Source organism: Triturus cristatus, chromosome 12 (assembly GCF_964204655.1).
Source record: "Triturus cristatus chromosome 12, aTriCri1.1, whole genome shotgun sequence".
Classification (NCBI taxonomy): Eukaryota; Metazoa; Chordata; class Amphibia; order Caudata; family Salamandridae; genus Triturus; species Triturus cristatus.
In genome coordinates, this window is record NC_140595.1 from 725513512 (window position 1) to 725536449 (window position 22938).

The 22938-nt window shown below is 41.8% G+C and overlaps 6 non-coding genes across 6 annotated transcripts; all 6 read left to right on the plus strand.

Moving 5' to 3' along the window:
- The first annotated feature begins 5857 nt into the window (after positions 1 to 5857).
- TRNAS-CGA (transfer RNA serine (anticodon CGA)) lies at positions 5858 to 5939 on the plus strand. The gene has a single exon. It is a non-coding gene; the product is annotated as a tRNA-Ser (tRNA).
- Positions 5940 to 9878: 3939 nt separating this feature from the next.
- Positions 9879 to 9960, plus strand: TRNAS-CGA (transfer RNA serine (anticodon CGA)). The gene has a single exon. It is a non-coding gene; the product is annotated as a tRNA-Ser (tRNA).
- A 3940-nt stretch (positions 9961 to 13900) lies between these two features.
- TRNAS-CGA (transfer RNA serine (anticodon CGA)) lies at positions 13901 to 13982 on the plus strand. Its single transcript has one exon. It is a non-coding gene; the product is annotated as a tRNA-Ser (tRNA).
- Positions 13983 to 17923: 3941 nt separating this feature from the next.
- On the plus strand, positions 17924 to 18005 carry TRNAS-CGA (transfer RNA serine (anticodon CGA)). The gene has a single exon. It is a non-coding gene; the product is annotated as a tRNA-Ser (tRNA).
- Positions 18006 to 19286: 1281 nt separating this feature from the next.
- TRNAH-GUG (transfer RNA histidin (anticodon GUG)) lies at positions 19287 to 19358 on the plus strand. The gene has a single exon. It is a non-coding gene; the product is annotated as a tRNA-His (tRNA).
- A 2565-nt stretch (positions 19359 to 21923) lies between these two features.
- TRNAS-CGA (transfer RNA serine (anticodon CGA)) lies at positions 21924 to 22005 on the plus strand. Its single transcript has one exon. It is a non-coding gene; the product is annotated as a tRNA-Ser (tRNA).
- Positions 22006 to 22938: the final 933 nt, after the last annotated feature.

Here is a 22938-nt window from a genome sequence, read left to right on the forward strand (position 1 = left end):
CTTACATAGCATCATGCACCTAGGACTACCTAGGGCCTACCTTAGGTGTAAATTATATGTAATAAAAGGGGAGTTTAAGGCTTGGCAAGTAGGCTGGGACTCCCCTGGGAGACCCCTGAGTCTATGCCCAGAACCATAACTCTGCCAGTCGAGTACTTACCTAAAAGCCGATAACTCACTTTTCTTCCATAGGCTAACATTGAGTGGTTTCACTTGGAAATTCTTCTAAGTGGTGTGGAGTTTTGGAACTTTAAAATATTCATCTAAAATCAGCCGAACAACGAATTCTGATTTACTCACCTGTTATCAGGAGAGACCTCAGTGCTGCATCTTGGAGCTCAGTACTGACCCTGAAAAGTAATTTTAACCGTACTTACCAGTAACTCGAATTTCCTTCTATGGGATATCATTGCCTGCTTTTTGCTGAAAATGTTCTAAGTGTCGATTTTTGAAACTTACAAATATTCTTTAAAAATCGTACCAACTGTGAAAACGTAATTGTTTACCTGTTTTAGATAGATGTCCCAGTACTGAGCCTAGGAGCCCAGCACTGGATTACAAAAGTAACGAGAACGAAACCCGATCAGAGTGTGTGAGGAACGCTGAAGTTGTCTGCTCAGCTGCATTGTTTTAAATTGAATAACGTTGCTCTTCTTACTGTATTAATTTGTTGCTAAAACTTATTTTTAAAATCGAGTGAAGGAAAACAGTTTTTAAAATAGTACCGTTTCTCGAGTCTCTCTGCACATGAGTTTGCACACTGCACTTTAGTTGATCTCAACCTAGTTCGACCGCATTAGAGTTTGAGCGCCATCTTTATTCAGGAAGGTCAGCGCCAGCGTTCTAGTGGTGCGTGACTTCCGGCGGGGGAAAGTTTAAAATCGATGCAAAGACGGACGCGCAGCGAAACCCGATCAGAGTGTGTGAGGAACGCTGAAGTTGTCTGCTCAGCTGCATTGTTTTAAATTGAATAACGTTGCTCTTCTTACTGTATTAATTTGTTGCTAAAACTTATTTTTAAAATCGAGTGAAGGAAAACAGTTTTTAAAAATAGTACCGTTTCTCGAGTCTCTCTGCACATGAGTTTGCACACTGCACTTTAGTTGATCTCAACCTAGTTCGACCGCATTAGAGTTTGAGCGCCATCTTTATTCAGGAAGGTCAGCGCCAGCGTTCTAGTGGTGCGTGACTTCCGGCGGGGGAAAGTTTAAAATCGATGCAAAGACGGATGCGCAGCGGACGCGCGCAGCGGGCGCGCCGCGGGCGCGCCGAAGGCGCGCACAAGGCAAGCCCGTCTGCGCCCGTCCGCGCCCGACCGGGCCCAGGGGCCACTCATGCCGTCCCTCTCACCACATATACATCGGACCGTCTTAGAGCACTACAGCAAGCTCGCATCACCCTCAGTCCCACTATTGTTAACCGGTTGAACACCGTAGGTATTAATCGCCTAGCTATTTCCAATTGTGCTGAGGTAAAGTCCCCTGCCCACGTCAATAGGGCTGAGACTACTATCAGGGTAATGTACCTGAATACCCGGTCCTTAGTGAACCACCAGTCTGACATTTTTATATTACTTACCAATGAAACACCGGACATTCTCCTTCTGACCGAAACCTGGCTCACTGCTGATTCGCTTCCTGATGTCCTGGCGGCCCTTCCTCCAGATTATTACATTCTTCACGCGGACCGGTCGGGAGACCGCTCTGGAGGGGGAGTTGCTGCTATTATATCAAAACGCCTTAACTCTCTATCCTCTTCCTCTCTCTCTATACCAGGGGTGGAAAATCTGCTCCTTAGTATAGGAACCAACACAGGTGCCTTTGCACTGCTCCTCCTCTATCGGCCACCATATCCTATGCCTACTTTTGCCACTGTGCTGAGTGAACATCTGTCCTCCATTCTGACTCATCATGCCAGTTTTGCACTTATTGGCGATCTTAATTACTGGTACAGCGACCCCAACGCCGGCTCTCATGCCTTTGAACTGTTTGAAATGCTGCACAGTCTGAATCTGACGCAACAGATTCTCTGCCCCACCCACTGCAAGGGTCACATTCTAGATCAAATCTGGTCACATAACTTAGCGCTGTCTCAGCCTACTGTCTCTCCTTGTGTCTGGTCCGACCACTTCTTAGTGGATACGGTCCTCACTCTCACAGGCAGGCTCCCTGCCCCTCGTATGGCTGGCGGGCTCTCTCGTAAGTGGAACACACTGGATTCCCAAGCCTTTTTTACGATCTTAGCTGATACCAGCCCAGCCTGGGATCCCACAGTCTGCTCTGATCTCGACACGTTAGACAGTAACATTACCAACTGGCTAAAGTCTGCCAGTGACCAGTTTGCCCCGTTGACACGTTTCCCCCCCACTAAGCACTCTGCCTCTCATAGATGGTACACGCATGACCTTAAACTGCATAAACTAAAAGTACGACAACAGGAACGCATTTGGAGGCATACTTACTCTGATTCAGCTAGATCACTCTATATTACTGCTCGAAGAGAATATAAAGCAGCCATCATCTTAGCCAAATCAGCCCACTTCTCGGATAGGCTCTCCTCAGCAGCCAATAAATCTAAGGAAGTGTTTAAAATTATGAACGAGCTTACCACCGATGATAGAACTCTTCCTGCTCAAACTCCCTCTCAAGAGACATGCGATGCCCTCAACTCTTTTTTCATTGAAAAAATTATAAAAATTAAAAATTCGATCCATTCTCCTAGCCAGCCATCCTTTCTGGACTTAACGCCCAACAATCACTCGACCATCACGTTGTTTCCTGCTCTTAACGCTGATTCTTTGGCTCGACTTGTAACTCGAGTCAAATCAGGTTCCCCCAGCGATTGCTGCCCGCCTTCAGTCATGCGGGACCTCTGTCTTAAGCTTCCGGACTGCATTCTCTCCTTGTTGAATGGTTCTCTCAACAGTGGTACTGTCCCTGCTTCCTTCAAGGAGGCTATCTTGGTACCCCTTCTAAAGAAACCCGGAGCAGACCCTGGGGAACTCTCTAACTTTCGTCCCATTTCCCTTCTTCCCTTTCTCTCAAAACTCCTGGAGGCTCATGTGACTCAAACTCTCTCACATTTCATTGAGTCCTCCAGTTACCTCGAGCCCAATCAAGCTGGGTTCAGACCCGCTCATTCGACCGAGGCGGTCATTCTCGCAGTCTTGAACACCCTTAGAAGTAATGCGGATGTTGGTACTCCTCAGGCTCTGGTGCTTTTGGATCTGTCTGCCGCATTCGACACGGTGGACCATAACATCCTCCTCCGCCGTGTCGCACAGGCAGGCATCCAGGGCACCGCCTTCAACTGGATCTCGTCATTCTTAACTGGTAGAACACAGGCTGTACGTCTAGGCCCTTTTGTTGCTGGGAAGACTGCAACTACCTGTGGAGTCCCTCAGGGCTCCTCTATCTCACCACTGCTGTTTAACCTTTATCTCCGTCCTCTGATCCACTCTCTTAGGAACTGGGATATCACGGTGTATAATTACGCCGATGATCTACAAATCATCTTCCCTCTCAATTCCCCCAATGCAGATAAGACCTTCCATTCTGTGATGATTCACATACTGGAATGGATGAATATCAATCAATTAAAGCTGAACCCGGGGAAGACAGAACTGCTCCTTCCTGGCTCCAGCTCTTCTTACTGGGGCCCGCAGTTCTGGCCCTCTGAACTGGGCCCCCTCCCAGTCCCGCTTAATTCAGTGAAGAGTCTCGGCGTGATAATCGATGCAGAACTCTCACTGAAAGCCCAAGTGGGGGCTGTCATCTCCTCCTCCATGTACCAGCTCAGGAAGATCCGTAAGGTCAGCCATCTACTTTCATCATCTGCTTTAACTCAGGTTGTTATCTCCCTGGTTCTATCTCGCCTGGATTTCTTTAACTCTATTTATCATGGACTCCCTCATTGTCTTCTGTATCGCCTTCAGGTCGTTCAGAACCAGGCGGCCCGTCTCATTTACAAACTCCCCAGGTGGCAGTCAGCTAAATCGCTTTTACAGCAACTTCATTGGCTGCCAATTGGACAAAGGGCAGCCTTTAAGGTGGCGTGTATCACCTATAAAGCCCTCCACTGCACTAGCCCTGCTTTTTTGCAATCTCTAGTCACGGTCCATCGACCTTCGCGTAACTTACGCTCTGCTCATCTCCATCTCTTGACTGTTCCCAGAGTAAGAACCAAGAGGTTCGGAGGCCGCTGCTTTGCCTCTCTGGCCCCGTCCCTCTGGAACTCTTTGTCTCCCTCTATCAAGTCAAGTCCCTCTTTACTCAATTTTAGGAAATTGCTAAAAACTTCTCTTTTCCCTCCCCCTTGTTAGCCTGCTCACTGTTACCTTCTGTTCCGTTGCTGTTATCACTCTTTTTGGGTTAAGCGCCAGGAAACCTTTGGTGTCAGTGCGCTATACAAATATCATCTAACATAACATAACATAACATAACAACGTACTTTACCCGTAACTTGAATTTTCTTCCATAGGAAACCATTGACTGTTTTTCTGTGAAATTTCTTCTAAGTGTCGATTTTGCAAACATGTAAATATTCCTTAAAAATCGCCTGTATAACTTAAACGCAGTTTCTCAACTGCTTACAGGTGGTACAGTAGTGCTGGATCTAGGATCCAACACTGACCTAGAAAAAGTAACCATAACCCCACTTACCTGCTAAGTGAATTTCCTTCCATAGGATAACATTGGTAATTTGATCAGCAAAAGTTTCTAAGTGTCAACTTTTAAAATAGCAAAATATTGCTTAAAAATCACAACAGTAACTAAAACGAATTTACTCACTTGTTTCCAAGAACTGTCCCAGGACTGAATCTAGGGTCCAGTCCTGGATTTAGAAAAGTAATCCTGAAAGTAATTAATTGCATATAACTTAAAATTCCCATTGAGCTCAATGTATTATTGTGATTCAAATTGTGTTGCCTATTGCAATAAACTGTAACTATGACCTGCAAAAGTCAATTGCCTATTGCAAAGTATTTAACTAAAGCATCTCATTCTGAGAAAGTATATTTTGATACCTATTGTTGGTTCTAAAATAAAACAACAATATCTTTTGTATGCAAACCAATGGCCTAGAGTTCAGTTCTTGAGTGTGTGAGACCATTTGCTGACTGAGTGTGTACAACAAATGTTTTACACTGTACTCGGATACTGCCTTACTGCTCGGCAAGCTACCACTTTAGAGAGTAAGGTTATATCTAACTTTAGCCTCTGCCAAACCTCTGGGGACTGGGGACTCTGTGCACACTGTACCTATTTGGGAACAGTATATACAGAGCCACTTTCTCACAGTAGTGATAAAGTGATTAGAGTGCTAAGGCCAACATAAAGATACAGCAAAACGTGAGGTGAAAAGCAAAAAGGTTGCTGGTAGGCCACCTTAAGGATGCCAGGTCTACCAAAAACTGAACTAAGGATAACATGAGTAAAACATCAGGTTTCTCTACTGCATTTGGTGAGACAAGTGGGCCTTCTTTTATCTTCCATTCAAGCAATCTTTGACAGACCCCTTTATTATAGAGCTTTTCAAGGATTAAAGATAAGGCACTTACAAAGGAGTCCCAAATACTCAGAGATGGTTGACTTCTGTAATATGGGTCGTAGACTAAAAGCAGCGCAAAAACAGAGTGCAACAGGGTCCAAAAAACTTGAGTGCCACAAGAGAGTTTGAATGCAAGCGTATCCTTTTACAGATCCAGAGATATACTCATGCAATTTTTGTTTTTAGGACAGAACGTGCATGATGAAAAAAACATTGTTTTTAAAAAGCGCATTGCAGAATATCAGTACTTTGATGTGGGAAAACATCAAAACTTTCAAACAAAATATTTGTAGGCAGCTTACAGCAAGTTTTTGTGGCCGAGTGGTTAAGGCGATGGACTCGAAATCCATTGGGGTATTCCCGCGCAGGTTCGAATCCTGCCAACAACGAGAATCTTTTTATTATCGGCTACAATTTCAGAAGTTAACCTTTAGTATTTCTTCCATTTCAGTTTTATAAATAGGTGGCTTATTTTTGTGTCACTATTGCCTCTCCACATATTTGTTATCGCTACCTCTTTCATGTCTTTGCTACACCTCATTCCTACTTTAGCACTGGTGTAAACGCTTCAAATTATTATACCGTTGCTCTCTCATTCATACCTGCGCATGCACTTGAAAGTTACTTTACCAATAAAAGACGCAAAGAGAGAAATAGAACAAAAGTGCTGGCTGGATTGGCAAACACACTTCATAAAACTGCATTTTCTTTTTATTCTCCCCCGTGTTACATGCTTAACCTCCCCATGTGTAATTTCTCTTAACCTGCTGTCCCAGGAAGAGAATTTCATCTACAGGCTCTTTCTGTGTTTTTTTCCCTAGTCTGTCTTTCCCATTTCTTAGCTGTGTAACTGTTCCTTTACGCGCTCTATTTAAACGCCATCAATCTCATTTGAGCTCCTTGCTCCCGCTTCTGTTTTCTCCACCTCTCATACTGCCAGTTCTCTCTTTCTCTGTGGTTGGTGGCTACTTTCCTGAGCTTCCGAAGCCACGTGGTTCCTGCCTCTTGTTGTCAGACTTGAATTGGAAAAGGAACCATATTAACAAGCCTTTACCACACACACACGGCGGAAGTTTATACTTTAATTCAGTGAGCTAAGAAAAGCGTGTTGTGGGTCCCCTACGAGCCATGGTGCTTGCTTCATCATGATTTGGCACCAGTCATTAGCCGCAGCTCTGCTAATGAGCCACTGAGGTCAGTTTCAATATTTACTCAAAAACATAACCATGCAGCCCACCCCTCAACTGTGTATTTATTTTGCTTTTCTGCTGTTCGTGTGATTAGCTGGGAGGAGCTCACGGCGACATCCTCCCTATAAAAGTGTAGATGGATCACTCTCTAACTCTTTCTTGCTTCACATACAAATGGCTTGAAAGGTGCAGGGAAGATGCAGGTCTAATAGACAGAATAGAAGGTCTGTGCCAGGTGGGTTTCTCTGCATTGGTGTTCCATCACAGGTCCGCAAGTGTAATGTGTGAACTTTGACTCCTGGCATTTCACAAGCAGGCGGCCAGGAAACGGTTTCAGCCTATCAACCACTGAGGAGACGCAGCCTCTGAATGAGGAATGAGGAAGCAATGAATACATCCAGCCTATCACAGGAATAGCCCTGAGTGTTCCGAATTATAAATTCTCCATGTCACTGTATGTCGTTGAGCCCAAGTAGCTCGCCGTGATCGTATAGTGGTTAGTACTCTGCGTTGTGGCCGCAGCAACCTCGGTTTGAATCCGAGTCACGGCATTGTGGTTGGCAATGTCACGGCAGTTGGGTGTTAATTTTACAGAATTAGCAAATGTGCCAGTGGTTTTTGTAAAATGTCTATTAAAAACAGATCCTTTCAAATATTTAAACCATCTAACAACAAATGATTTAAACTCGCATGATTATAAGCTGTAGCTATAATGTATTTACTTACATAAATTATCGTTCTTGAACCTATTGGGGGTGGAGGGGGAGCGGAGCTCACCCCCCAGGTGCAGTTGAGTGACCTGTGTTGTGGCTCTCTAGAGGGAAGGCACAAATTTTGCTGTCACCCAGTCCAATCCAGACGTGTATTGGGGCCAGGTTTCAGGCAAATAGAGCAGTAAGTGCAGAACATGTTCACTCTCTAAAAGTGGCATTTCTAAAATAGTAAAGTTAAATCCAACCTCACCAGTAAGTAGGATTTTCAATAAATAAATAAAGCTACTCCTCTCCGATATGGAATTAACAAATAAAAAGTATAGGGGAATACACAGAGCTAACCTATGAGAGGGGTAGACCTCACAGTAGTGAAAAATGAAATAGACTGTTTGGTACTTACAGGACACGCGAACCACCAAAGTACATATCTTATTTTTTACTTACATAGCATCATGCACCTAGGACTACCTAGGGCCTACCTTAGGTGTAAATTATATGTAATAAAAGGGGAGTTTAAGGCTTGGCAAGTAGGCTGGGACTCCCCTGGGAGACCCCTGAGTCTATGCCCAGAACCATAACTCTGCCAGTCGAGTACTTACCTAAAAGCCGATAACTCACTTTTCTTCCATAGGCTAAAATTTCGTTGTTTCACTTGGAAATTCTTCTAAGTGGTGTGGAGTTTTGGAACTTTAAAATATTCATCTAAAATCAGCCGAACAACGAATTCTGATTTACTCACCTGTTATCAGGAGAGACCTCAGTGCTGCATCTTGGAGCTCAGTACTGACCCTGAAAAGTAATTTTAACCGTACTTACCAGTAACTCGAATTTCCTTCCATGGGATATCATTGCCTGCTTTTTGCTGAAAATTTTCTAAGTGTCGATTTTTGAAACTTACAAATATTCTTTAAAAATCGTACCAACTGTGAAAACGTAATTGTTTACCTGTTTTAGATAGATGTCCCAGTACTGAGCCCAGGAGCCCAGCACTGGATTACAAAAGTAACGAGAACGTACTTTACCCGTAACTTGAATTTTCTTCCATAGGAAACCATTGACTGTTTTTCTGTGAAATTTCTTCTAAGTGTCGATTTTGCAAACATGTAAATATTCCTTAAAAATCGCCTGTATAACTTAAACGCAGTTTCTCAACTGCTTACAGGTGGTACAGTAGTGCTGGATCTAGGATCCAACACTGACCTAGAAAAAGTAACCATAACCCCACTTACCTGCTAAGTGAATTTCCTTCCATAGGATAACATTGGTAATTTGATCAGCAAAAGTTTCTAAGTGTCAACTTTTAAAATAGCAAAATATTGCTTAAAAATCACAACAGTAACTAAAACGAATTTACTCACTTGTTTCCAAGAACTGTCCCAGGACTGAATCTAGGATCCAGTCCTGGATTTAGAAAAGTAATCCTGAAAGTAATTAATTGCATATAACTTAAAATTCCCATTGAGCTCAATGTATTATTGTGATTCAAATAGTGTTGCCAATTGCAATAAACTGTAACTATGACCTGCAAAAGTCAATTGCCTATTGCAAAGTATTTAACTAAAGCATCTCATTCTGAGCAAGTATATTTTGATACCTATTGTTGGTTCTAAAATAAAACAACAATATCTTTTGTATGCAAACCAATGGCCTAGAGTTCAGTTCTTGAGTGTGTGAGACCATTTGCTGACTGAGTGTGTACAACAAATGTTTTACACTGTACTCTGATACTGCCTTACTGCTCGGCAAGCTACCACTTTAGAGAGTAAGGTTATATCTAACTTTAGCCTCTGCCAAACCTCTGGGGACTGGGGACTCTGTGCACACTGTACCTATTTGGGAACAGTATATACAGAGCCACTTTCTCACAGTAGTGATAAAGTGATTAGAGTCCTAAGGCCAACATAAAGATACAGCAAAACGTGAGGTGAAAAGCAAAAAGGTTGCTGGTAGGCCACCTTAAGGATGCCAGGTCTACCAAAAACTGAACTAAGGATAACATGAGTAAAACATCAGGTTTCTCTACTGCATTTGGTGAGACAAGTGGGCCTTCTTTTATCTTCCATTCAAGCAATCTTTGACAGACCCCTTTATTATAGAGCTTTTCAAGGATTAAAGATAAGGCACTTACAAAGGAGTCCCAAATACTCAGAGATGGTTGACTTCTGTAATATGGGTCGTAGACTAAAAGCAGCGCAAAAACAGAGTGCAACAGGGTCCAAAAAACTTGAGTGCCACAAGGGAGTTTGAATGCAAGCGTATCCTTTTACATATCCAGAGATGTACTCATGCAATTTTTGTTTTTAGGACAGAACGTGCATGATGAAAAAAACATTGTTTTTAAAAAGCGCATTGCAGAATATCAGTACTTTGATGTGGGAAAACTTCAAAACTTTCAAACAAAATATTTGAAGGGAGCTTACAGCAAGTTGTTGTGGCCGAGTGGTTAAGGCGATGGACTCGAAATCCATTGGGGTATCCCCGCGCAGGTTCGAATCCTGCCAACAACGAGAATCTTTTTATTATCGGCTACAATTTCAGAAGTTAACCTTTAGTATTTCTTCCATTTCAGTTTTATAAATAGGTGGCTTATTTTTGTGTCACTATTGCCTCTCCACATATTTGTTATCGCTACCCCTTTCATGTCTTTGCTACACCTCATTCCTACTTTAGCACTGGTGAAAACGCTTCAAATTATTATACCGTTGCTCTCTCATTCATACCTGCGCATGCACTTGAAAGTTACTTTACCAATAAAAGACGCAAAGAGAGAAATAGAACAAAAGTGCTGGCTGGATTGGCAAACACACTTCATAAAACTGCATTTTCTTTTTTATTCTCCCCCGTGTTACATGCTTAACCTCCCCATGTGTAATTTCTCTTAACCTGCTGTCCCAGGAAGAGAATTTCATCTACTGGCTCTTTCTGTGTTTTTTTCCCTAGTCTGTCTTTCCCCTTTCTTAGCTGTGTAACTGTTCCTTTACGCGCTCTATTTAGACACCATCAATCTCATTTGAGCTCCTTGCTCCCGCTTCTGTTTTCTCCACCTCTCATACTGCCAGTTCTCTCTTTCTCTGTGGTTGGTGGCTACTTTCCTGAGCTTCCGAAGCCACGTGGTTCCTGCCTCTTGTTGTCAGGCTTGAATTGGAAAAGGAACCATATTAACAAGCCTTTACCACACACACACGGCGGAAGTTTATACTTTAATTCAGTGAGCTAAGAAAAGCATGTTGTGGGTCCCCTACGAGCCATGGTGCTTGCTTCATCATGATTTGGCACCAGTCATTAGCCGCAGCTCTGCTAATGAGCCACTGAGGTCAGTTTCAATATTTACTCAAAAACATAACCATGCAGCCCACCCCTCAACTGTGTATTTATCTTGCTTTTCTGCTGTTCGTGTGATTAGCTGGGAGGAGCTCACGGCGACATCCTCCCTATAAAAGTGTAGATGGATCACTCTCTAACTCTTTCTTGCTTCACATACAAATGGCTTGAAAGGTGCAGGGAAGATGCAGGTCTAATAGACAGAATAGAAGGTCTGTGCCAGGTGGGTTTCTCTGCATTGGTGTCCCATCACAGGTCCGCAAGTGTAATGTGTGAACTTTGACTCCTGGCATTTCACAAGCAGGCGGCCACGAAACGGTTTCAGCCTATCAACCACTGAGGAGACGCAGCCTCTGAATGAGGAATGAGGAAGCAATGAATACATCCAGCCTATCACAGGAATAGCCCTGAGTGTTCCGAATTATTAATTCTCCATGTCACTGTATGTCGTTGAGCCCAAGTAGCTCGCCGTGATCGTATAGTGGTTAGTACTCTGCGTTGTGGCCGCAGCAACCTCGGTTTGAATCCGAGTCACGGCATTGTGGTTGGCAATGTCACGGCAGTTGGGTGTTAATTTTACAGAATTAGCAAATGTGCCAGTGGTTTTTGTAAAATGTCTATTAAAAACAGATCCTTTCAAATATTTAAACCATCTAACAACAAATGATTTAAACTCGCATGATTATAAGCTGTAGCTATAATGTATTTACTTACATAAATTATCGTTCTTGAACCTATTGGGGGTGGAGGGGGAGCGGAGCTCACCCCCCAGGTGCAGTTGAGTGACCTGTGTTGTGGCTCTCTAGAGGGAAGGCACAAATTTTGCTGTCACCCAGTCCAATCCAGACGTGTATTGGGGCCAGGTTTCAGGCAAATAGAGCAGTAAGTGCAGAACATGTTCACTCTCTAAAAGTGGCATTTCTAAAATAGTAAAGTTAAATCCAACCTCACCAGTAAGTAGGATTTTCAATAAATAAATAAAGCTACTCCTCTCCGATATGGAATTAACAAATAAAAAGTATAGGGGAATACACAGAGCTAACCTATGAGAGGGGTAGACCTCACAGTAGTGAAAAATGAAATAGACTGTTTGGTACTTACAGGACACGCGAACCACCAAAGTACATATCTTATTTTTTACTTACATAGCATCATGCACCTAGGACTACCTAGGGCCTACCTTAGGTGTAAATTATATGTAATAAAAGGGGAGTTTAAGGCTTGGCAAGTAGGCTGGGACTCCCCTGGGAGACCCCTGAGTCTATGCCCAGAACCATAACTCTGCCAGTCGAGTACTTACCTAAAAGCCGATAACTCACTTTTCTTCCATAGGCTAAAATTTCGTTGTTTCACTTGGAAATTCTTCTAAGTGGTGTGGAGTTTTGGAACTTTAAAATATTCATCTAAAATCAGCCGAACAACGAATTCTGATTTACTCACCTGTTATCAGGAGAGACCTCAGTGCTGCATCTTGGAGCTCAGTACTGACCCTGAAAAGTAATTTTAACCGTACTTACCAGTAACTCGAATTTCCTTCCATGGGATATCATTGCCTGCTTTTTGCTGAAAATTTTCTAAGTGTCGATTTTTGAAACTTACAAATATTCTTTAAAAATCGTACCAACTGTGAAAACGTAATTGTTTACCTGTTTTAGATAGATGTCCCAGTACTGAGCCCAGGAGCCCAGCACTGGATTACAAAAGTAACGAGAACGTACTTTACCCGTAACTTGAATTTTCTTCCATAGGAAACCATTGACTGTTTTTCTGTGAAATTTCTTCTAAGTGTCGATTTTGCAAACATGTAAATATTCCTTAAAAATCGCCTGTATAACTTAAACGCAGTTTCTCAACTGCTTACAGGTGGTACAGTAGTGCTGGATCTAGGATCCAACACTGACCTAGAAAAAGTAACCATAACCCCACTTACCTGCTAAGTGAATTTCCTTCCATAGGATAACATTGGTAATTTGATCAGCAAAAGTTTCTAAGTGTCAACTTTTAAAATAGCAAAATATTGCTTAAAAATCACAACAGTAACTAAAACGAATTTACTCACTTGTTTCCAAGAACTGTCCCAGGACTGAATCTAGGATCCAGTCCTGGATTTAGAAAAGTAATCCTGAAAGTAATTAATTGCATATAACTTAAAATTCCCATTGAGCTCAATGTATTATTGTGATTCAAATAGTGTTGCCAATTGCAATAAACTGTAACTATGACCTGCAAAAGTCAATTGCCTATTGCAAAGTATTTAACTAAAGCATCTCATTCTGAGCAAGTATATTTTGATACCTATTGTTGGTTCTAAAATAAAACAACAATATCTTTTGTATGCAAACCAATGGCCTAGAGTTCAGTTCTTGAGTGTGTGAGACCATTTGCTGACTGAGTGTGTACAACAAATGTTTTACACTGTACTCTGATACTGCCTTACTGCTCGGCAAGCTACCACTTTAGAGAGTAAGGTTATATCTAACTTTAGCCTCTGCCAAACCTCTGGGGACTGGGGACTCTGTGCACACTGTACCTATTTGGGAACAGTATATACAGAGCCACTTTCTCACAGTAGTGATAAAGTGATTAGAGTCCTAAGGCCAACATAAAGATACAGCAAAACGTGAGGTGAAAAGCAAAAAGGTTGCTGGTAGGCCACCTTAAGGATGCCAGGTCTACCAAAAACTGAACTAAGGATAACATGAGTAAAACATCAGGTTTCTCTACTGCATTTGGTGAGACAAGTGGGCCTTCTTTTATCTTCCATTCAAGCAATCTTTGACAGACCCCTTTATTATAGAGCTTTTCAAGGATTAAAGATAAGGCACTTACAAAGGAGTCCCAAATACTCAGAGATGGTTGACTTCTGTAATATGGGTCGTAGACTAAAAGCAGCGCAAAAACAGAGTGCAACAGGGTCCAAAAAACTTGAGTGCCACAAGGGAGTTTGAATGCAAGCGTATCCTTTTACATATCCAGAGATGTACTCATGCAATTTTTGTTTTTAGGACAGAACGTGCATGATGAAAAAAACATTGTTTTTAAAAAGCGCATTGCAGAATATCAGTACTTTGATGTGGGAAAACTTCAAAACTTTCAAACAAAATATTTGAAGGGAGCTTACAGCAAGTTGTTGTGGCCGAGTGGTTAAGGCGATGGACTCGAAATCCATTGGGGTATCCCCGCGCAGGTTCGAATCCTGCCAACAACGAGAATCTTTTTATTATCGTCTACAATTTCAGAAGTTAACCTTTAGTATTTCTTCCATTTCAGTTTTATAAATAGGTGGCTTATTTTTGTGTCACTATTGCCTCTCCACATATTTGTTATCGCTACCCCTTTCATGTCTTTGCTACACCTCATTCCTACTTTAGCACTGGTGAAAACGCTTCAAATTATTATACCGTTGCTCTCTCATTCATACCTGCGCATGCACTTGAAAGTTACTTTACCAATAAAAGACGCAAAGAGAGAAATAGAACAAAAGTGCTGGCTGGATTGGCAAACACACTTCATAAAACTGCATTTTCTTTTTTATTCTCCCCCGTGTTACATGCTTAACCTCCCCATGTGTAATTTCTCTTAACCTGCTGTCCCAGGAAGAGAATTTCATCTACTGGCTCTTTCTGTGTTTTTTTCCCTAGTCTGTCTTTCCCCTTTCTTAGCTGTGTAACTGTTCCTTTACGCGCTCTATTTAGACACCATCAATCTCATTTGAGCTCCTTGCTCCCGCTTCTGTTTTCTCCACCTCTCATACTGCCAGTTCTCTCTTTCTCTGTGGTTGGTGGCTACTTTCCTGAGCTTCCGAAGCCACGTGGTTCCTGCCTCTTGTTGTCAGGCTTGAATTGGAAAAGGAACCATATTAACAAGCCTTTACCACACACACACGGCGGAAGTTTATACTTTAATTCAGTGAGCTAAGAAAAGCATGTTGTGGGTCCCCTACGAGCCATGGTGCTTGCTTCATCATGATTTGGCACCAGTCATTAGCCGCAGCTCTGCTAATGAGCCACTGAGGTCAGTTTCAATATTTACTCAAAAACATAACCATGCAGCCCACCCCTCAACTGTGTATTTATCTTGCTTTTCTGCTGTTCGTGTGATTAGCTGGGAGGAGCTCACGGCGACATCCTACCTATAAAAGTGTAGATGGATCACTCTCTAACTCTTTCTTGCTTCACATACAAATGGCTTGAAAGGTGCAGGGAAGATGCAGGTCTAATAGACAGAATAGAAGGTCTGTGCCAGGTGGGTTTCTCTGCATTGGTGTCCCATCACAGGTCCGCAAGTGTAATGTGTGAACTTTGACTCCTGGCATTTCACAAGCAGGCGGCCACGAAACGGTTTCAGCCTATCAACCACTGAGGAGACGCAGCCTCTGAATGAGGAATGAGGAAGCAATGAATACATCCAGCCTATCACAGGAATAGCCCTGAGTGTTCCGAATTATTAATTCTCCATGTCACTGTATGTCGTTGAGCCCAAGTAGCTCGCCGTGATCGTATAGTGGTTAGTACTCTGCGTTGTGGCCGCAGCAACCTCGGTTTGAATCCGAGTCACGGCATTGTGGTTGGCAATGTCACGGCAGTTGGGTGTTAATTTTACAGAATTAGCAAATGTGCCAGTGGTTTTTGTAAAATGTCTATTAAAAACAGATCCTTTCAAATATTTAAACCATCTAACAACAAATGATTTAAACTCGCATGATTATAAGCTGTAGCTATAATGTATTTACTTACATAAATTATCGTTCTTGAACCTATTGGGGGTGGAGGGGGAGCGGAGCTCACCCCCCAGGTGCAGTTGAGTGACCTGTGTTGTGGCTCTCTAGAGGGAAGGCACACATTTTGCTGTCACCCTGCCCAATCCAGACGTGTATTGGGGCCAGGTTTCAGGCAAATAGAGCAGTAAGTGCAGAGACATGTTCACTCTCTAAAAGTGGCATTTCTAAAATAGTAAAGTTAAATCCAACCTCACCAGTAAGTAGGATTTTCAATAAATAAATAAAGCTACTCCTCTCCGATATGGAATTAACAAATAAAAAGTATAGGGGAATACACAGAGCTACCCTATGAGAGGGGTAGACCTCACAGTAGTGAAAAATGAAATAGACTGTTTGGTACTTACAGGACACGCGAACCACCAAAGTACATATCTTATTTTTTACTTACATAGCATCATGCACCTAGGACTACCTAGGGCCTACCTTAGGTGTAAATTATATGTAATAAAAGGGGAGTTTAAGGCTTGGCAAGTAGGCTGGGACTCCCCTGGGAGAACCCTGAGTCTATGCCCAGAACCATAACTCTGCCAGTCGAGTACTTACCTAAAAGCCGATAACTCACTTTTCTTCCATAGGCTAAAATTTCGTTGTTTCACTTGGAAATTCTTCTAAGTGGTGTGGAGTTTTGGAACTTTAAAATATTCATCTAAAATCAGCCGAACAACGAATTCTGATTTACTCACCTGTTATCAGGAGAGACCTCAGTGCTGCATCTTGGAGCTCAGTACTGACCCTGAAAAGTAATTTTAACCGTACTTACCAGTAACTCGAATTTCCTTCCATGGGATATCATTGCCTGCTTTTTGCTGAAAATTTTCTAAGTGTCGATTTTTGAAACTTACAAATATTCTTTAAAAATCGTACCAACTGTGAAAACATAATTGTTTACCTGTTTTAGATAGATGTCCCAGTACTGAGCCCAGGAGCCCAGCACTGGATTACAAAAGTAACGAGAACGTACTTTACCCGTAACTTGAATTTTCTTCCATAGGAAACCATTGACTGTTTTTCGGTGAAATTTCTTCTAAGTGTCGATTTTGCAAACATGTAAATATTCCTTAAAAATCGCCTGTATAACTTAAACGCAGTTTCTCAACTGCTTACAGGTGGTACAGTAGTGCTGGATCTAGGATCCAACACTGACCTAGAAAAAGTAACCATAACCCCACTTACCTGCTAAGTGAATTTCCTTCCATAGGATAACATTGGTAATTTGATCAGCAAAAGTTTCGAAGTGTCAACTTTTAAAATAGCAAAATATTGCTTAAAAATCACAACCGTAACTAAAACGAATTTACTCACTTGTTTCCAAGAACTGTCCCAGGACTGAATCTAGGATCCAGTCCTGGATTTAGAAAAGTAATCCTGAAAGTAATTAATTGCATATAACTTAAAATTCCCATTGAGCTCAATGTATTATTGTGATTCAAATTGTGTTGCCTATTGCAATAAACTGTAACTATGACCTGCAAAAGTCAATTGCCTATTGCAAAGTATTTAACTAAAGCATCTCATTCTGAGAAAGTATATTTTGATACCTATTGTTGGTTCTAAAATAAAACAACAATATCTTTTGTATGCAAACCAATGGCCTAGAGTTCAGTTCTTGAGTGTGTGAGACCATTTGCTGACTGAGTGTGTACAACAAATGTTTTACACTGTACTCTGATACTGCCTTACTGCTCGGCAAGCTACCACTTTAGAGAGTAAGGTTATATCTAACTTTAGCCTCTGCCAAACCTCTGGGGACTGGGGACTCTGTGCACACTGTACCTATTTGGGAACAGTATATACAGAGCCACTTTCTCACAGTAGTGATAAAGTGATTAGAGTCCTAAGGCCAACATAAAGATACAGCAAAACTTGAGGTGAAAAGCAAAAAGGTTGCTGGTAGGCCACCTTAAGGATGCCAGGTCTAACAAAAACTGAACTAAGGATAACATGAATAAAACATCAGGTTTCTCTACTGCATTTGGTGAGACAAGTGGGCCTTCTTTTATCTTCCATTCAAGCAATCTTTGACAGACCCCTTTATTATAGAGCTTTTCAAGGATTAGAGATAAGGCACTTACAAAGGAGTCCCAAATACTCAGAGATGGTTGACTTCTGTAATATGGGTCGTAGACTAAAAGCAGCGCAAAAACAGAGTGCAACAGGGTCCAAAAAACTTGAGTGCCACAAGAGAGTTTGAATGCAAGCGTATCCTTTTACAGATCCAGAGATATACTCATGCAATTTTTGTTTTTAGGACAGAACGTGCATGATGAAAAAAACATTGTTTTTAAAAAGCGCATTGCAGAATATCAGTACTTTGATGTGGGAAAACATCAAAACTTTCAAACAAAATATTTGTAGGCAGCTTACAGCAAGTTGTTGTGGCCGAGTGGTTAAGGCAATGGACTCGAAATCCATTGGGGTATTCCCGCGTAGGTTCGAATCCTGCCAACAACGAGGATCTTTTTATTATCGGCTACAATTTCAGAAGTTAACCTTTAGTATTTCTTCCATTTCAGTTTTATAACTAGGTGGCTTATTTTTGTGTCACTATTGCCTCTCCACATATTTGTTATCGCTACCTCTTTCATGTCTTTGCTACACCTCATTCCTACTTTAGCACTGGTGTAAACGCTTCAAATTATTATACCGTTGCTCTCTCATTCATACCTGCGCATGCACTTGAAAGTTACTTTACCAATAAAAGACGCAAAGAGAGAAATAGAACAAAAGTGCTGGCTGGATTGGCAAACACACTTCATAAAACTGCATTTTCTTTTTTATTCTCCCCCGTGTCACATGCTTAACCTCCCCATGTGTAATTTCTCTTAACCTGCTGTCCCAGGAAGAGAATTTCATCTACAGGCCCTTTCTGTGTTTTTTTCCCTAGTCTGTCTTTCCCATTTCTTAGCTGTGTAACTGTTCCTTTACGCGCTCTATTTAAACGCCATCAATCTCATTTGAGCTCCTTGCTCCCGCTTCTGTTTTCTCCACCTCTCATACTGCCAGTTCTCTCTTTCTCTGTGGTTGGTGGCTACTTTCCTGAGCTTCCGAAGCCACGTGGTTCCTGCCTCTTGTTGTCAGACTTGAATTGGAAAAGGAACTATATTAACAAGCCTTTACCACTCACACACGGCGGAAGTTTATACTTTAATTCAGTGAGTTAAGAAAAGCGTGTTGTGGGTCCCCTACGAGCCATGGTGCTTGCTTCATCATGATTTGGCACCAGTCATTAGCCGCAGCTCTGCTAATGAGCCACTGAGGTCAGTTTCAATATTTACTCAAAAACATAACCATGCAGCCCACCCCTCAACTGTGTATTTATCTTGCTTTTCTGCTGTTCGTGTGATTAGCTGGGAGGAGCTCACGGCGACATCCTCCCTATAAAAGTGTAGATGGATCACTCTCTAACTCTTTCTTGCTTCACATACAAATGGCTTGAAAGGTGCAGGGAAGATGCAGGTCTAATAGACAGAATAGAAGGTCTGTGCCAGTTGGGTTTCTCTGCATTGGTGTCCCATCACAGGTCCGCAAGTGTAATGTGTGATCTTTGACTCCTGGCATTTCACAAGCAGGCGGCCAGGAAACGGTTTCAGCCTATCAACCACTGAGGAGACGCAGCCTCTGAATGAGGAATGAGGAAGCAATGAATACATCCAGCCTATCACAGGAACAGCCCTGAGTGTTCCGAATTATAAATTCTCCATGTCACTGTATGTCGTTGAGCCCAAGTAGCTCGCCGTGATCGTATAGTGGTTAGTACTCTGCGTTGTGGCCGCAGCAACCTCGGTTCGAATCCGAGTCACGGCAGTTGGGTGTTAATTTTACAGAATTAGCAAATGTACCAGTGGTTTTTGTAAAATGTCTATTAAAAACAGATCCTTTCAAATTTTTAAACCATCTAACAACAAATGATTTAAACTCGCATGATTATAAGCTGTAGCTATAATGTATTTACTTACATAAATTATCGTTCTTGAACCTATTGGGGGTGGAGGGGGAGCGGAGCTCACCCCCCAGGTGCAGTTGAATGACCTGTGTTGTGGCTCTCTAGAGGGAAGGCACAAATTTTGCTGTCACCCAGCCCAATCCAGACGTGTATTGGGGCCAGGTTTCAGGCAAATAGAGCAGTAAGTGCAGAGACATGTTCACTCTCTAAAAGTGGCATTTCTAAAATAGTAAAGTTAAATCCAACCTCACCAGTAAGTAGGATTTTCAATAAATAAATAAAGCTACTCCTCTCCGATATGGAATTACCAAATAAAAAGTATAGGGGAATACACAGAGCTAACCTATGAGAGGGGTAGACCTCACAGTAGTGAAAAATGAAATAGACTGTTTGGTACTTACAGGACACGCGAACCACCAAAGTACATATCTTATGTTTTACTTACATAGCATCATGCACCTAGGACTACCTAGGGCCTACCTTAGGTGTAAATTATATGTAATAAAAGGGGAGTTTAAGGCTTGGCAAGTAGGCTGGGACTCCCCTGGGAGACCCCTGAGTCTATGCCCAGAACCATAACTCTGCCAGTCGAGTACTTACCTAAAAGCCGATAACTCACTTTTCTTCCATAGGCTAACATTGAGTGGTTTCACTTGGAAATTCTTCTAAGTGGTGTGGAGTTTTGGAACTTTAAAATATTCATCTAAAATCAGCCGAACAACGAATTCTGATTTACTCACCTGTTATCAGGAGAGACCTCAGTGCTGCATCTTGGAGCTCAGTACTGACCCTGAAAAGTAATTTTAACCGTACTTACCAGTAACTCGAATTTCCTTCTATGGGATATCATTGCCTGCTTTTTGCTGAAAATTTTCTAAGTGTCGATTTTTGAAACTTACAAATATTCTTTAAAAATCGTACCAACTGTGAAAACGTAATTGTTTACCTGTTTTAGATAGATGTCCCAGTACTGAGCCTAGGAGCCCAGCACTGGATTACAAAAGTAACGAGAACGTACTTTACCCGTAACTTGAATTTTCTTCCATAGGAAACCATTGACTGTTTTTCTGTGAAATTTCTTCTAAGTGTCGATTTTGCAAACATGTAAATATTCCTTAAAAATCGCCTGTATAACTTAAACGCAGTTTCTCAACTGCTTACAGGTGGTACAGTAGTGCTGGATCTAGGATCCAACACTGACCTAGAAAAAGTAACCATAACCCCACTTACCTGCTAAGTGAATTTCCTTCCATAGGATAACATTGGTAATTTGATCAGCAAAAGTTTCTAAGTGTCAACTTTTAAAATAGCAAAATATTGCTTAAAAATCACAACAGTAACTAAAACGAATTTACTCACTTGTTTCCAAGAACTGTCCCAGGACTGAATCTAGGGTCCAGTCCTGGATTTAGAAAAGTAATCCTGAAAGTAATTAATTGCATATAACTTAAAATTCCCATTGAGCTCAATGTATTATTGTGATTCAAATTGTGTTGCCTATTGCAATAAACTGTAACTATGACCTGCAAAAGTCAATTGCCTATTGCAAAGTATTTAACTAAAGCATCTCATTCTGAGAAAGTATATTTTGATACCTATTGTTGGTTCTAAAATAAAACAACAATATCTTTTGTATGCAAACCAATGGCCTAGAGTTCAGTTCTTGAGTGTGTGAGACCATTTGCTGACTGAGTGTGTACAACAAATGTTTTACACTGTACTCTGATACTGCCTTACTGCTCGGCAAGCTACCACTTTAGAGAGTAAGGTTATATCTAACTTTAGCCTCTGCCAAACCTCTGGGGACTGGGGACTCTGTGCACACTGTACCTATTTGGGAACAGTATATACAGAGCCACTTTCTCACAGTAGTGATAAAGTGATTAGAGTGCTAAGGCCAACATAAAGATACAGCAAAACGTGAGGTGAAAAGCAAAAAGGTTGCTGGTAGGCCACCTTAAGGATGCCAGGTCTACCAAAAACTGAACTAAGGATAACATGAGTAAAACATCAGGTTTCTCTACTGCATTTGGTGAGACAAGTGGGCCTTCTTTTATCTTCCATTCAAGCAATCTTTGACAGACCCCTTTATTATAGAGCTTTTCAAGGATTAAAGATAAGGCACTTACAAAGGAGTCCCAAATACTCAGAGATGGTTGACTTCTGTAATATGGGTCGTAGACTAAAAGCAGCGCAAAAACAGAGTGCAACAGGGTCCAAAAAACTTGAGTGCCACAAGAGAGTTTGAATGCAAGCGTATCCTTTTACAGATCCAGAGATATACTCATGCAATTTTTGTTTTTAGGACAGAACGTGCATGATGAAAAAAACATTGTTTTTAAAAAGCGCATTGCAGAATATCAGTACTTTGATGTGGGAAAACATCAAAACTTTCAAACAAAATATTTGTAGGCAGCTTACAGCAAGTTTTTGTGGCCGAGTGGTTAAGGCGATGGACTCGAAATCCATTGGGGTATTCCCGCGCAGGTTCGAATCCTGCCAACAACGAGAATCTTTTTATTATCGGCTACAATTTCAGAAGTTAACCTTTAGTATTTCTTCCATTTCAGTTTTATAAATAGGTGGCTTATTTTTGTGTCACTATTGCCTCTCCACATATTTGTTATCGCTACCTCTTTCATGTCTTTGCTACACCTCATTCCTACTTTAGCACTGGTGTAAACGCTTCAAATTATTATACAGTTGCTCTCTCATTCATACCTGCGCATGCACTTGAAAGTTACTTTACCAATAAAAGACGCAAAGAGAGAAATAGAACAAAAGTGCTGGCTGGATTGGCAAACACACTTCATAAAACTGCATTTTCTTTTTATTCTCCCCCGTGTTACATGCTTAACCTCCCCATGTGTAATTTCTCTTAACCTGCTGTCCCAGGAAGAGAATTTCATCTACAGGCTCTTTCTGTGTTTTTTTCCCTAGTCTGTCTTTCCCATTTCTTAGCTGTGTAACTGTTCCTTTACGCGCTCTATTTAAACGCCATCAATCTCATTTGAGCTCCTTGCTCCCGCTTCTGTTTTCTCCACCTCTCATACTGCCAGTTCTCTCTTTCTCTGTGGTTGGTGGCTACTTTCCTGAGCTTCCGAAGCCACGTGGTTCCTGCCTCTTGTTGTCAGACTTGAATTGGAAAAGGAACCATATTAACAAGCCTTTACCACACACACACGGCGGAAGTTTATACTTTAATTCAGTGAGCTAAGAAAAGCGTGTTGTGGGTCCCCTACGAGCCATGGTGCTTGCTTCATCATGATTTGGCACCAGTCATTAGCCGCAGCTCTGCTAATGAGCCACTGAGGTCAGTTTCAATATTTACTCAAAAACATAACCATGCAGCCCACCCCTCAACTGTGTATTTATTTTGCTTTTCTGCTGTTCGTGTGATTAGCTGGGAGGAGCTCACGGCGACATCCTCCCTATAAAAGT